Below are 14126 nucleotides of genomic sequence, written 5' to 3' on the forward strand. Positions count from 1 at the left end.
TGTTTATTGGGTTTATCCACTCTATTTTTCTTTTTATTCTTACTTTCTATAACTTTATTTTTCATCTAACCAATCAACAATTATAGAATATAGTCATACCAAAAAGTCATGAGGTCTTTATTGATGTTGTAATGGGGCCAAGGTAAAGGTAAGGATTAATGTATATGGTTAAGTGAGCTAATAAGTGAATCCTTAATTAGACTAAGATCTCACCTAACATACATATTTAGTAAAATAAAATATCTTTACCTATTTTCCCATATTTCCCACTTATTGTTGCATGCTCATGTTTCACTTTTTATTTTTATTCCATGTGCATTGTTTTCATTGGGAAATTTCTTTTTGTATCCCCTTTTTTTAGATGCTGAAAAATAAAATATTTTTTTTAATGCACATGATAATTGAATCACTTAGATTTTCTCATGAGCATGCTTCCCAAATTTTATTCCTTTTTACTTCTCTACCTTTTGTTTCTATCATCCATGTTCCCAAAAGGTTTCCCACATTTTACTCTATTCATGATTTTCTATCTTAAGCTGACTAAGGATTCACTTGGGATTTTCTTTTGTTTTTCTGCTTAAGGCTAGTAATTTGGCTAAATAGAATAAAGGGATTTTAATAGGCTCAAGGGGGCTAACAATGGTGATGTAAAAGGCAGGCTAATTTGGGGTGGGTGAGCTAAAATCAAATGATGGCCTCAATCATTCTCTTGGTATGTATCTATTCTATATTCTATAATTGGACATATAGATTAGAGCAAAGGAAAGAACATCAGAATAAAAAGAAATGTAACACACAGAAATGAAATTATGGTTTGAATGCAACCATACAATTTAAGCTCAAGACTCACAGGCTGTGTGTTCTCTAACTCAAGCATCATATATCATTTATATATATTGTATGCAGGTTTAGTTAAAAATTTCCATTATTCTCTTGAAAAAATTATTTAGGGTAGCTTTTAAAGTTTTAATGTTCCTCCTTGATGAAATGTTGTCAACTAACATGTAATGCTATATATACAAGGTGTGGGTTGTTTTGATTCTGTTAAGGTTTCTAGTTTACTTCCTTTTTATATTTTTCTATTTAAACTATACTATATTATGCTAAAAAGGGTAAACTATGCTAATTAATCCACTAATAAATTAGAATTGCAAACTAAACTAAATGACTAAAATGAGCTAAATAACAAAAAATGCAAAATGCAGAAAATAGAGTAAAATACACAAGTAGCAATGTATAAGTACTCAGAAAATAACAATAAAAGAAAAAGAGAAAAATACTGAAAAATATCCAAAATAAAAGAAAAAGTATGTAGTAGTTCACCAAAATAAACGCCAGAGATGGCGACCTCCCCACACTTAAAATGAAGCATCGTCCTCGATGCTCAATCAAGCCGGGTGTGAAGGAGTGTCATCACTGGTAGGGATGGCAGCTGGGGTCTCTGTGGCGGTGGTGGGCTGAGAGTCTGGTTGCTATAGAGGAGGGATCTCCGGATCTGCAGTCTCTATCTGGGGCATAACCTCCTGATGCGGGACAGCCTGGTCTGTGGCTGCCTGCTGATGAGTCTCCGCCTGGGAATGAGTCTCCTCCTCGTGCTCATCCTCCTCCTCCTCTGATGGCTCTGAAGGTGTGTCGGGCTCGGAGGGGATGTCGGCGCCCTGTCTGATCATCAGCTTCAGATGGGAATAGCGTCGCCTGCTGCGGCGCTCCAATCTCTCATACCGGTGCCTGTTACGGCGCTCCATCTGATCAAGCTGGCGGAAAAGACGGTGCACGAGGCGATAAACTGGCTCAGAGGCGGGTGGAGGTGCAGTGGTGGCAGCAGGGGCAGCTGGGGCAGCTGTGGATGAAGAGGGTCCAGCAGACGGAGGGACTGTCTCATCAGTAGTAGTGACAGGTGGTGGTCTGTAGCCCAAGGCAAGGAAGTTCCTGCTGTGCAGGATGATCTTCCTGCAGTCCGCTGTTGGTGGTCGCTCATCGGCTTCCTCCCAAGGCACATCAGTCTGACGGCCTAGCTGTGTAACCAGATAAGGAAAGGGGAGGGTGCCTCGAACGTGGGCCCTGGCCATATAATGCCGGATAAAACGAGGCAAGTACAGGTCCTTACCCTCCAGAACACACCAGAGGAGGGTGATCATGGCAACCAGGATCTCAGTCTCATGAGTACTCAGCATCACATAATTGCTCAAGATCTGATGCCATAGCCGAGCCTCATCATTCAAGTACACTCTCTTGATCCCTCGAGGCATAGTGGTGTTCTGACCCATCTCCCAAGGAACAGCAGGGTCGAGAGCAATCCGTGCCTTCACAGCATCCCAATCAAACTGCATCTGGCCCATGTCCTTCTCAGCCTGTGCATAACCATCTGGCTGATCGGATTTGGCTGGGAGCTGGAGAATGGTCTCTATGACCTCCTCAGTAACCAGAATTTGCTTTCCCCTTAGGTTCACTGCATCAAGAGTAGTAAGGTAGTAGTTGCAATAGAATTCCCGTACCCAAGATGCATTGACCTCTGTCAGTGATCTCTCCAGGAAGAACCAGCCCCTTTGCTTGATTTGCTTGGTAGTGTATTGCTGGAGGGCTTCTGGAATCTTCAAGGTACGTTCCAGGTATAGATTTTTGGAGTCTGCAGAAGTCGGGTACTTCAGCTCACAGTACCGGTTTGCAAATTTTATAAGATCAGTCGAAGGGAGCAGCTGGTCAGCTTTTTCCTGCTGTATGAAGTTCTTCTTCCGCCATGATGAATCGTGCATTAGAGCAATGATGGACTGGGAGGAATCTCCTCTGTTGCGCTTGCTAGTGGCCTTGCCTTTGCCTTTCCTCTGTGAGGCAGACATCCTGAAAAACAGAAAACCAGGAATTGGATAAAAAAATAGGAAAGCAAATAGGCAATTAAATAAAGGAAATCCAAGCGGCAAAGGAGAAATAAAATAAGGAAAATGAGTATATAAAATGTGATTGAATTAATGTTAAATGGAAAAAAATTAAGCAATATGCTATGGTTAGGAAGTTAGAGGAAACTGAAAATAATCAGAAAAGAGATCAAAAGGGTTAGAATGGTTAGGATTTGAAAAAGAAATTAGTAAATTAAGATCAGTGAGTTAGGAAAGTAAGTGGCATAGAAAAAATTCCATATAACAAGGATTCACAGGTAAGAATAGAAGTACTCATAATCGAATAAAGAAAACAGGGTGATGCTGATTCGAATAGAAATAAAGAAATCAGAAATTGGAATCATTGAATCACAAATGCATGTTATGAACCAGGAAATCAAAAGAGGATAAGAAAGTGGCCCTAGCATTCATGAAATGGTTTGGGGAAAGCAGAATAAAATAGAGTTGCCAAACCAAAACAAGAATGAAAACAATTTTTAAAAAAAAATTTAGGCAGCATTCCGGCTAAAAATGGATTGTCCCGGAAAATAAACAGCAATCAGATCAGTTCATATGAATTAAAAGAAAGCAAGTTGCATGTACATAGATATGAAATAAACATAAAAACTCAATGTAAACAGCAGCAACATACAAAAAAGCAGCATATGAATCATGATTATAGCAGCCACAGAGTTGCACATAGGATAAAACAGAAGTAAGAACAGTGCAAGTAAACAGACCTAGATCCACTAACCACAGCCTAAGCTACCTAACAACCTAAAAATCCACTACAACATGCAAGTCTAGCTATCCTAATCATGAACATAAACGGAAAAAAAATATAGAAAAGTGACGAACGGATAAAAAGGTTGCGTGTTGCGGAACTTGGTAAGTGGAAGGGGTGGAACAGGGAAGAAGGTGGCTGCGGTGGCGTCCGGCGCGGTGGTGGTGCACGGCGACGCGGTGGTGGCTGAGGGGGCAGTGGCGGTGAGGGTTTTGGGTTGGTGATAGAAGAAGGGGGGTGTGGTTGGGTGGCGGAGAGAGAGGTGGCGCGGCTGGGTGGCGGTGGTGGGGGGGCGGTGGTCGCGGAGGCAGTGGCGGAGAGGGAAGGGGAGAAGAGGAAGGGAGAAGAAGGAAGGGGAGGGGGTTGGGGCAGCGGCGTACGGGGTGGCGGCGGCGTCTGGGTGGCCGGCGGTGGCGGCTGGGTGGTGCTGGGTGGTGTTGGAGGGAGAGGGAGCAGAGAGGAAGAAGAGGGTTGGGGGTGGGGGGGCTCGCGATTGATAGGGTTCGCGGGCTGGGGGGTTATATTTTCGAATCCACGCGGCCGCGTGGGGCACGCGGTCGCGTGGTTGGGACGAGAATGGGAGTGACGCGATCGCGTGGGGTGCGTGATCGCATGAGAGGGGGGGAAAGAAGGGTGACGCGATCGCATGGGTCGCGCGATCACGTCGCTGGAAGTTGTGCTAAACGCACGACTCCAGCGCCGTTTTAGCGTAACTCTCTGTCTCCTTTTGGGGTGATGTGCAATCCATGCGACGCGATCGCATGGGGCATGCGATCGCGTGGGCTAATTTGTGCAAAACGCACAAGGGCCGCACGATTCCAGCCCAACTTTCTGTTCGTTGGATCCTTACGCCGATATATATATCACGCGGCCGCGTGGGTCATGCGGTCACATGGGTGGTGTTTTTCGCGATATGACGCGATCGCATGGGGCATGCGGTCGCGTCGTGCAACCCCCTTTTTTTTTGTATGCATGAAAAATGCAGAATGCAATGACTATCATAAATGCTTATGCATGATTCCAGGTTTAATAAATTAAAATGAAAAAGGAAAAATGAAAGCAATTAACAAGAAATAAATTGAAAAAGAAGTGACCATACCATGGCGGGTTGTCTCCCACCTAGCACTTTTAGTTAAAGTCCTTAAGTTGGACATTGGAAGAGTATCCTGTTATGGTGGTTTGTGTTTAAATTCGTCCAAAAATTTCCACCAGTGCTTGGAATGCCAATAGCCTCCGGGGTCCCAAACTAGGCATGTAAAGCTTCTAAGCAGCTTCAAACAAATTTTTAGGCTCCTGGGGTAACAAATGTCAGAATAAACCTCAGGATTCCAAGCCTTGCGTTTAAATCCGCCTCCGTCTTGGTCTACATGTCTCCATCCGGGCGGCTTAAAAAGTAGAATCTCACCGTGGTGACCAAACGTTCTCTGTGATCCATGCAATTGAGCATGATACCAATCCGTGTACTTCGAGGTGAAGCGTGGAACCTTATTGAACCTGGTGCACCGGCTCTAAATACGAGTCATTTCCCTCTTACTCTTAAAGCCGCAGAGAGCTCTAAGCTGGCCATCTGTTTCAAGCAAACCATATTCAAGTGAATAAGTAAAATTATAAGTTAAGGATTGTACCCACTTGAAGCTTGTATTGGGTGGTAATGGCTTTGGCATAGGTGTTTTTGGTGGTTCTGCAAGTTCCGTTTCCTTGTGTTCTTCTGTGAATTCTTCCACTTCCTTGCAAAGATCCTCAATTGTATCTGTATCCTGGTCAAAGTCTTCTATGTCTTCCTCATCACTCGAGTCATAGATTGGAGGTTGAGAGAAATCTACCTCCGCATCATCTTCATATTCACTTGGGGAAGATTCTTCGATCTCAGAGAATTCACTTGCGGACGCAAGTTCATCATTAGGAGAACTAGACTTGTGACTATCATCATCAAGGAAATTTGCTTCCTGGATTATTCCGTCTGATTCTTCGTAAACGACTTGCCTTGGAGATTGTACGGTATCCTCCTTAGCATTAACTGTGGCATCTTGGACGGAGTTTTCCTCAATTCTGGATTCCCAAGGAAGTTCAGTATCGCCTAGATCTTCAACCAATTCTTCTTCTTGAACAATGACAGCTTCTTCCACTTGTTCTAGTACGAATTCATTTTCTGTCTTGTCCACTGGAGTCTCTAATATTTCTTTCATGCTACGCCCTTCATCGGGCTGTCCACATGGAGCTGGGGTTGATCCTTGTATATTTGAGCGCCTGGTGGCCCATTGAATTAGTGCTTGCTCCAGCTGTTGAACGGTTGTTTGAAATTTAATTACTGTTTCTTTTAGGCGATCCTTTGCTTCGCGGTTTGCCAGACTTGGACATGATACAAAGGAAGGTGGTGATGATTGGGAACGATTGGATTGGTATTGGGGTAAAGAAGGATCATATGATGGCAAATGGTGAAGAAAAGCTTGTGAGTGTGGTGGTTCGAGGTTATGTCGAAAGGATGGTTCATATGCACGGGGTGGGGCTTGTTGGTAGTTACAAGGTTGTCCACCATGTCTTTCAGCTGGGTATGCACGGTGGAATGGTCTTTGTCCATGATATCTCGGAGGGTGTTGCTGCCAAAAGGGTTGATTAGATCCTCTTGGTTCCATCCATCCTTGATTGGTCTGACCTTGATGCACATTCCTGCTGTAACTTCTATTTCCTTTAATAATATTAGAACCAAACTCAAAGGGAGAGGGGTGAGAGTTCATAATAGCAAATAAAGATAAAAAGGAAAAGCAAAAATAGATAAACAAGCAAAAGAAAAATATTTACAATAACCAATAATAAGGCACATGTTAGCAGTTCCCCGGCAACGGCGCCATTTTGATGAGAGAACTTTTGCGTGGTCTAGAAAATTGCGGATAAATCCTCGTTGTAAGTATAGTTTCTAAACCTTAAAAGTCACTTCATACAAACGTTTTGGGTGTCACAAGTAACAAACCCCTTTAGAAATTATTAACCGAGTATTCAAACCTCGGGTCGTCTTCTCAAGGAACTGCGAGGAAGTGTGTTCTTATTATTGGTTATAAAGGTTGTAATCGGGATTTAGAAGGTGAGAAGCAAGTAATTTAAATGACGAGTGCATTAAATGGCAATTAAAAATAAATAATAACTGTAAAGCAACCTTTAGTAAGGTAGAGAAATTAGAGGTCCAACTTAGTTATCTCTCTCAACAATAATAAAAGTTGAATCTAAACTCCACTTGGTCAACCTTTACCAGGGCAAAGGAAAGTCAAGGGACTAATTAAATTGACTTTTGAATCCTAATTATTTCCTCAGAAAAGGTTGGGATTATTTAAGTTCAGCTCAATTAGCAAGATCACGATTATCAATTGTGTTGAGTTCAATAACTGTTGAGTTACTAAATTCTTAACCAGAACCAAAAGGGGAAAAAGTAAAATTGCTGGAATAATAAAGAGGTCCTTAGATGGGAAGCAATGGTAACTTAAATCAAAGAGAACAATCATAAACTGAAAATACCTCAATTATCATTAATTCAATTAACAGTCCGTAACATGAGAGAATTCATAAATCAAATTATAATAATCAATTCAAATGTTGGAATAAATAAATAGAAGTAATACTAAAAGAACATTAAACCTGGGATCCAGAGTTACTCTTAAAACAAGAAGAAATCCTAAATCCTAAAAGAGAGAGAGAAGATCTCCCTCTCAACTAAATCTAAATCATTGAAAGGTAAAAATATGCGAGCTCTCCTTGAATGGAAGCAATCCCACACTTTATAACCTCTGGTCTATGCTATCTGTACTTGGATCTGGGCCAAAAAGGGCTTCAGAATTCGCTGGGGGCGTATTCTGTAGTTTCTGGTGCGTGGCCTCTATCACGCGTTCGCGTGGGTCACGCGGTCGCGTCATTTGGAGCTTTTCCTTGCCACGCGGTCGCGTCAGTCATGCGACCGCGTCATATGCGTTCTGCTTAAGGCACGAGGTCGCGTCAGTCATGCGGCCGCGTCGCTGCTGATTCGTGCTTGGCACGCGATCGCGTCATCCATGCGATCGCGTGGATACCAGTTTCTTTGATGCTCCGTTTTGCTTTCTCCTTCCATTTTTGTATGTTTCCTTTTCCATCCTTTAAGTCATTCTGCCTTAGAAAATCTGAAACTACTCAACACACTAATCACGGTATTGAATGGAAATAAAGGTAATTAAATTAATTAATTTTAAAGCTTAGGAAACATGTTTTTCACAATATGACATAATAAGAAAGGGAAAGTAAAACCATGCAATTAATGTGAATAAGTAGGTGAAGAGTTGAATAAATCACTCTAGTTAAGCACAAAAGAACTCACGAAATATGGGTTTATCAGTGGGTTGGTGTATCAAGAACATGAAATAAGGTACTTTTCAGAGCCACAAAATGGTCCATATTTTGGTAAAATTGATCACTACTCAAGTGGTGGCTGGGAAGATCAAAATCAAAGAGATTTCACTCATTCATACCCAATTCATCAAGAGCTATCACCTCTCAATTATACAACCTCACCTTCAAGTTTTACATGCCTAAATTCATCATCATTTGAGTATGCCTCAGCACAAAAGTCTATCCCAAATCCATACAATTCATTTCACCATCCACAAAACTCAATCCACTACCCACAAGAGTCATATCACTTTCAGAACACACAACCACGAAACAACCAATTCCATTCACAAGCCAACCTCGACCAACCATTACAACCTACCCAACCTCCTTTAGATAGACTTGCTAGGATGGAACTCATCATGGAAGAACTCAAAAAAAGTAGAGAAGAAGAGATACTCGCTAGGATAGAACTCCTCTTTGAAGAAATAATAAAGACAAACGAAGAGGAGAAAATAGAAGAAAGAGACCATAAAGAAAAATTGAGACAGAATGCACAACTCTATTCTGAAGAACAATTCATTGAAGAGCTGAGATCACAAAGAGACATCACTCCACTCTCTCCAGAAACAGAGGAGTTCATTCAAAGGTCAAGAAAAAGGGAGGAAGTCAATCAAGGGAGCCCACACTCCAATGAAACAGAGAGTTGCATAGAGGGTGAGTTCATTGAACCACCAATTCAAGAAGTTCTTGATGAAGAGGATGCTCCACCCATCATACAATACCCAAATCCTGAAAGCAAGGTGGTGAAGGCAATCAACATGAGCACTAAAAAGAGGATGGTGACCAAGAAAAGAAGGACAATATCCGTGAAGAAGAAAAGGTCAACCAAAAGCCATCCCACCCCTACCCCAACAAGCAAGTTTACTCAAGCTAACAACAAAAGAAAGCTTGCTGGGGAGAGGCACTCAAAACAAGGGGCATTAACTGGCTCCTCTTTCCTCTTGAGGTCATTCCTCTTAACAAACTGAAAGAAGAGGAAGAAAGTCATGAACAACATGTCAAGCTAATGACATTAAAAGAACGCTTGTTGGGAGGCAACCCAACCGTAGGTAACATTTCCTTGCTTTGCTTAGTTTACTTTCAATAATTTGGCATATGATTGCATTCTAAGTTTGGTGTTGCCATGCAACAATTTGATTTTCAATCTTCACTGGGTACTTGCAACATTCTAAATTGAGAGTGTCACACTAAGTTTGGTGTTGCCACTTAACTTTCATGCAAAGTACCATGCCAACACCACTTATTAATGCAATCACATTGTCCCTGTTTTACTTCTTGTATTGTGATCCTTAATCTTGCTTGCTGAAACACATGCACACTCACACTTCATTCTAAAACATTCATGATCCATCATAGACCCCATCACCACTGTTTTAATTGTTGCTTGAGTATAAGCAATCATTCTAAGTTTGGTGTGGGAAGGGGAAGAATAGGAGGAAAAGGGAAACAACAATGAAGATGAACTACAAGGTGGTAAAGTTCCTTTCTCCTCTTACTTATTTCCAGCACTTTAATTTGCATGATTGTCTTCTATTTTCTTTGTATGCATGTGTGATTACTCCTTGTGAATAAGCATAATTTGATATTTGATTTGTAACATGTTGCTATGATATCATGATTATCATCTTGAATTTTACTTGCACCCAATATCTCTAAGAATGCAACAAAGAAATCATTCTTTTGAAAGGAAAATATTGAAGAATTTTATAAATCTTGGGGCAAGCAAAAGATTAAGAGGAGTGGAGGTTCTGATTGTATGATTGTGTATTGAGGTTGCATGTTTGTGAAAACTTGCATGGGAGCTCATAGACAGGAAATGAAGTTTAGAGAAGTATTATGGAATTTCTCAAACATCTATTGATCCAAGAAGCAGTAACAAAAGAAAACAAAAGAAAAAGAAAAACAAAGAACAAGCCCAAGGCTCTGAGCATCAATTACTAGGAAGGAAAAAGAAAGAAACAAGAACTCAAAGAGTTATTGTCCTAGTTAAATACTTGTTGTGGATTTGTATCAAAGAGAGAGGCTTGAGCAAGTAAATCCTAAGGGGTGCTTCAACACCTAATATCTTAGACCAACTGGTTTGGGAGTATTGCTTGAAAGCTTATCTTAAAAAGCCGCTTTGATACATGACACCTAGAGTCGAGGCCAAATTCCAAAAAAAAGAAAGAAAGAAAAATGCTAGAAAATAAGTGTTGCTTCAAGGTGACAATCTATAAAGAGATTTCCATAATATCATTTGAATGAAACTCCTAAGATCTAAGACTTCCAAAATGTGAGAACTAATGAGCACTGGAATCCTTGCATAAGCATACAAATTAGAGTTCACCCCACTATCACTTATTCACTTCACCCACTAAGGCATCATAAGCAATTCTTCAATACATTCCAATTAAAGAGAATTCTTTGTGCATAGTTTTTTTTCTTGCTTGGGGACAAGCAAGCTTTAAGTTTGGTGTTGTGATGCCAGCGCATTTTGGCTAGTTTTACTAGCCATTTTTTGTATGCTTTAGGTTGGTTTCATGCATTTTCTTAGGAAATAAGCAAGTATTTAGTTAAAAATGCAATCATACCATGATTCAAGCAAACATTGTGAATTTTGAATGATTTCATGAGAATTATGCATAAATTGAATGATAAATTGGATGATGCATGATCCCATGATTAAGAGAAAGACTTTGATGCACTTTGTTTGATTGATTTCAGGCCAAAAGAAGAAGAGAAGAGCCACTTTAGTGGCTACGTTAGTTACACTAACGTGGGCACTAACGTGGAAGGAAGGAAAGCCCCAACGTTAGTGAGAAAAGTTAGTGGCATTAACTTTGAAGAAGGGGAGCATAGAAAGTTAGCAAGGAAGACCCACGTTAAGAGTCACGTTAGCAACACTAACGTGGTAGTTAACGTGGGCAAAAGTCCCACCTGGCAGCCTGACTATGCCTTCTTCAAACACGCATAACTTGAGCCACGAAGCTCTAAATGAGGTGATTCTAGTGGCATTGGGAAGTAGGATTCCAGAGATTTCCAAGCATATATGGCACTACATGGTTGACACTAAATTTGAGGGAGAAAACCTGCCCCGAAAGTGCAAAGATGAACATGGTATCAACCTGTAGTAAGGCCAACTGACCTCTTCACCTTCCAAGAAGTGTAACTCGAGTTGTAGAGCTCCAAATGATGTGCTTTCAAAGGCGTTGGAAAGTAGACATCCAGAGATTTCCAACAATATATAATAGTATGGGGTGGACATTGATTTTGAGCTCCAGAATCAGGAAATATTAAGCCCCTGGTCGCTAGCGTTATCGGGACTCACGTTTTCCATTAACGCTAGCGACTATGCCAGCGACCATGTCCACTTCAAAGGAGCATAACTTGAGTTATAGAGATCCAATTGAGGTGATTTTAGTTGCGTTAGAAAGCTGACATTTAGAGCTTTCCAACGATATATAATACTTTATAGTGGGCATGAAATTGAAGTACAAACAAGAGGCATCTTTTAAGCCCCAAAAACACCAACTGGGCAGCAAGTGCAACGTTAGCCACAATAAATTTAGCACTAACGCCACACTTGTAGCGTTAGTATGGCTAACTTTAGCACTAAATTTAGCACCTGGACCTCAACTTGATTCACTTCTCTTTCAAGGACCACCCAACCTCAAGGAAGCAAGCCCACAAGTGTCAACCAATCAAGGCCACAAGAAGCATCTAGAATAGGAATTTTCATTTAATTGTAACTTGCTTTTAATTTCATTTTGTAATTTAGGAGAGCCTATATAAAGGCCTTAGTTTTTACATTAAGGGACTGAAATTCTGGAATTGGGGGATTGAAGAGGGGTCTTCGGACTCCCTCCCCTCACACACTTTTCCTTCTCTTTCTTTGTACTTTTCATTTATGAATTTTGAAGTTTTAATTTTAGTTTTAATCTTGATCTTTATTTTTTGCACTTTTCTTCTTTTCTATTTTGGTAGAGCAATGATCAACTAACTCTTTTTATTGGGTTAGAGAGCTCTATTGTGATACAATGGATCAATATTAGTTTTCATTCTTCTTCTTCTTCTATCTTTTCTCTTGATTTTACTAGAGAGCTTTCGATCTTCATCCAATTAGGTAGTTATCTTGGAAAAGAAGCTATTCATACTTGGATCTCTTCTGAACCTTGGAAGAGGAATGAAGAGATCATGCTAGAAATGCTTTCTCATGCTGGACCGAATTGGGTTTGGATGGATATGTGACTATAATCCTACTTACACTTGATTTGGGAATGCATGTGGTATAATCAGTGACCATAATTTATCTCTTCTCATGAGCAATTGACCAAGAAATTGGCTATTGATCAAGATTTGAGAGATTGAATTCCAAAGAATTGGGATCCAATCACTTAAGATTGCCAAGGAGATCAATGAATGCATTGATTGAGGAAGAAGATGAGAATGAACTTGATCCGGAGGATTGCAATATCTCTTGATCCCAATGTTCATTTTATTTTTAGATCTTACATTTACTTTTCTTGCCATTTTACTTTTCTGCACTTTATTGCTTTCTTTACTTTTATGCCATTTACCTTTCCTTGTTACTTATCACTCCAATATGATTCGTCTAAATAGGATAATCAATTAACTATTGATTGCTTAATCCGTTAATCTCTGTGGGATTCGACCTCACTCTTTTGTGAGTTATTACTTGACGACAATTCGGTATACTTGCCGAAGGAAAATTTGTTGTGAGACAAGTTTCCGTGCTATCAGTAGTAATGCTAGACATTATATTAGGGAACTCATGGAAAAGTGCAAAAATATCGTGTCGGATCATGAAGATCTTTCAACAATGAAACCTACAGAAGTTATCACCAGTGGTGCTGCTGAAACCCAAAAGTCAGAATCATCTGCTATTCTGGTTGCTCATTTTGATGGTTAAGTAAATAAATGATTAACCGAATTGCTAATTAACATAAAGCTCCTGCGGTATATTGTTCAACTATGCAAGTAATCCATAGAAATTTATCTGTAGGCCTTTCATGCAATCAATGTCGGGAACACTGCATTTATGGTAATAAAAGATGGTTGCATCTTTTAGAAATCAACTCCCATGTTCCATGAGTTTAGTTTTCTATTACAAATAGTTACAGGCGAAGATCCATGAGAAATCATTGAGGTATGTAATCTACCTCATATTCATCGTCACCTAATGTGAGATATAGTTTGGTTTTGGAGCCTTATAACTCACCAAAATTATTTATCAGCATTCAAATTGGTTTTTTTTCTTCTACAGGAAAGGCTGGGCCAACTGTAGCAACATGATGGCAAAGTAGAACTAAATTTCTTGCACTATTCTTATCTGTAAAAGTTCTTATTATTGATTACTAATGAGCTTGTGCTGATGTGCTTCAGCCATTGAAATTTTATGTTAATATGTACTTTATAAACGTGCTTTTAATTTCTTAGTCAATGCCCCAATGGTCCTTATGTTGATTTCTGGCATAATCATGGTGCTGTTGTACTTCTATTGTACAGTTGCATTATTAGTTCTTGATATCATTGCTTTAATGTGTATAGTTATTTCCTTCTTCTTTGACTAAATTATATTCAAGTTTAAGTGCTAATTTTATTGGAGAAATTTGTTAGTTACATTGGTTTTGTTAATTGAGCTCCAAGTTTTCTATGCTAATCTTCGTTGGTTAGAAACAGGATTTTTTTTTTAAAAATTTGATAAGGCTATTGCCACGTTGCCGTATCTCTCTATCGCCATGCTTTAAAAGCGTGGCCATATCTCTCTATTGGCACGCATCAAAAGCGTGGCTATATCTAACATACGGCCATGCTTTTAAAGCGTAGCCATATCTCTCATATGGCTACACTTTTAAAGCATTGCCATATCTGGCACATATGGCTACGCTTTTAAAGCATGGCCATTTTTAAAAGCGTGGCAAAAAAATAAAACGTGGCGATAGGTCACTAAAAGTGTGATGATAGAGCAACCGGCACCCTTGTAGTTGTGACCCTTTCAAAAGCGTGCCGGTAGCTCAAAAAGCGTGGCGAAAAGCTATCGCTATGCTTTTTTTGACTTT

Source organism: Arachis hypogaea, chromosome 15 (assembly GCF_003086295.3).
Source record: "Arachis hypogaea cultivar Tifrunner chromosome 15, arahy.Tifrunner.gnm2.J5K5, whole genome shotgun sequence".
NCBI classification, from domain to species: domain Eukaryota; kingdom Viridiplantae; phylum Streptophyta; class Magnoliopsida; order Fabales; family Fabaceae; genus Arachis; species Arachis hypogaea.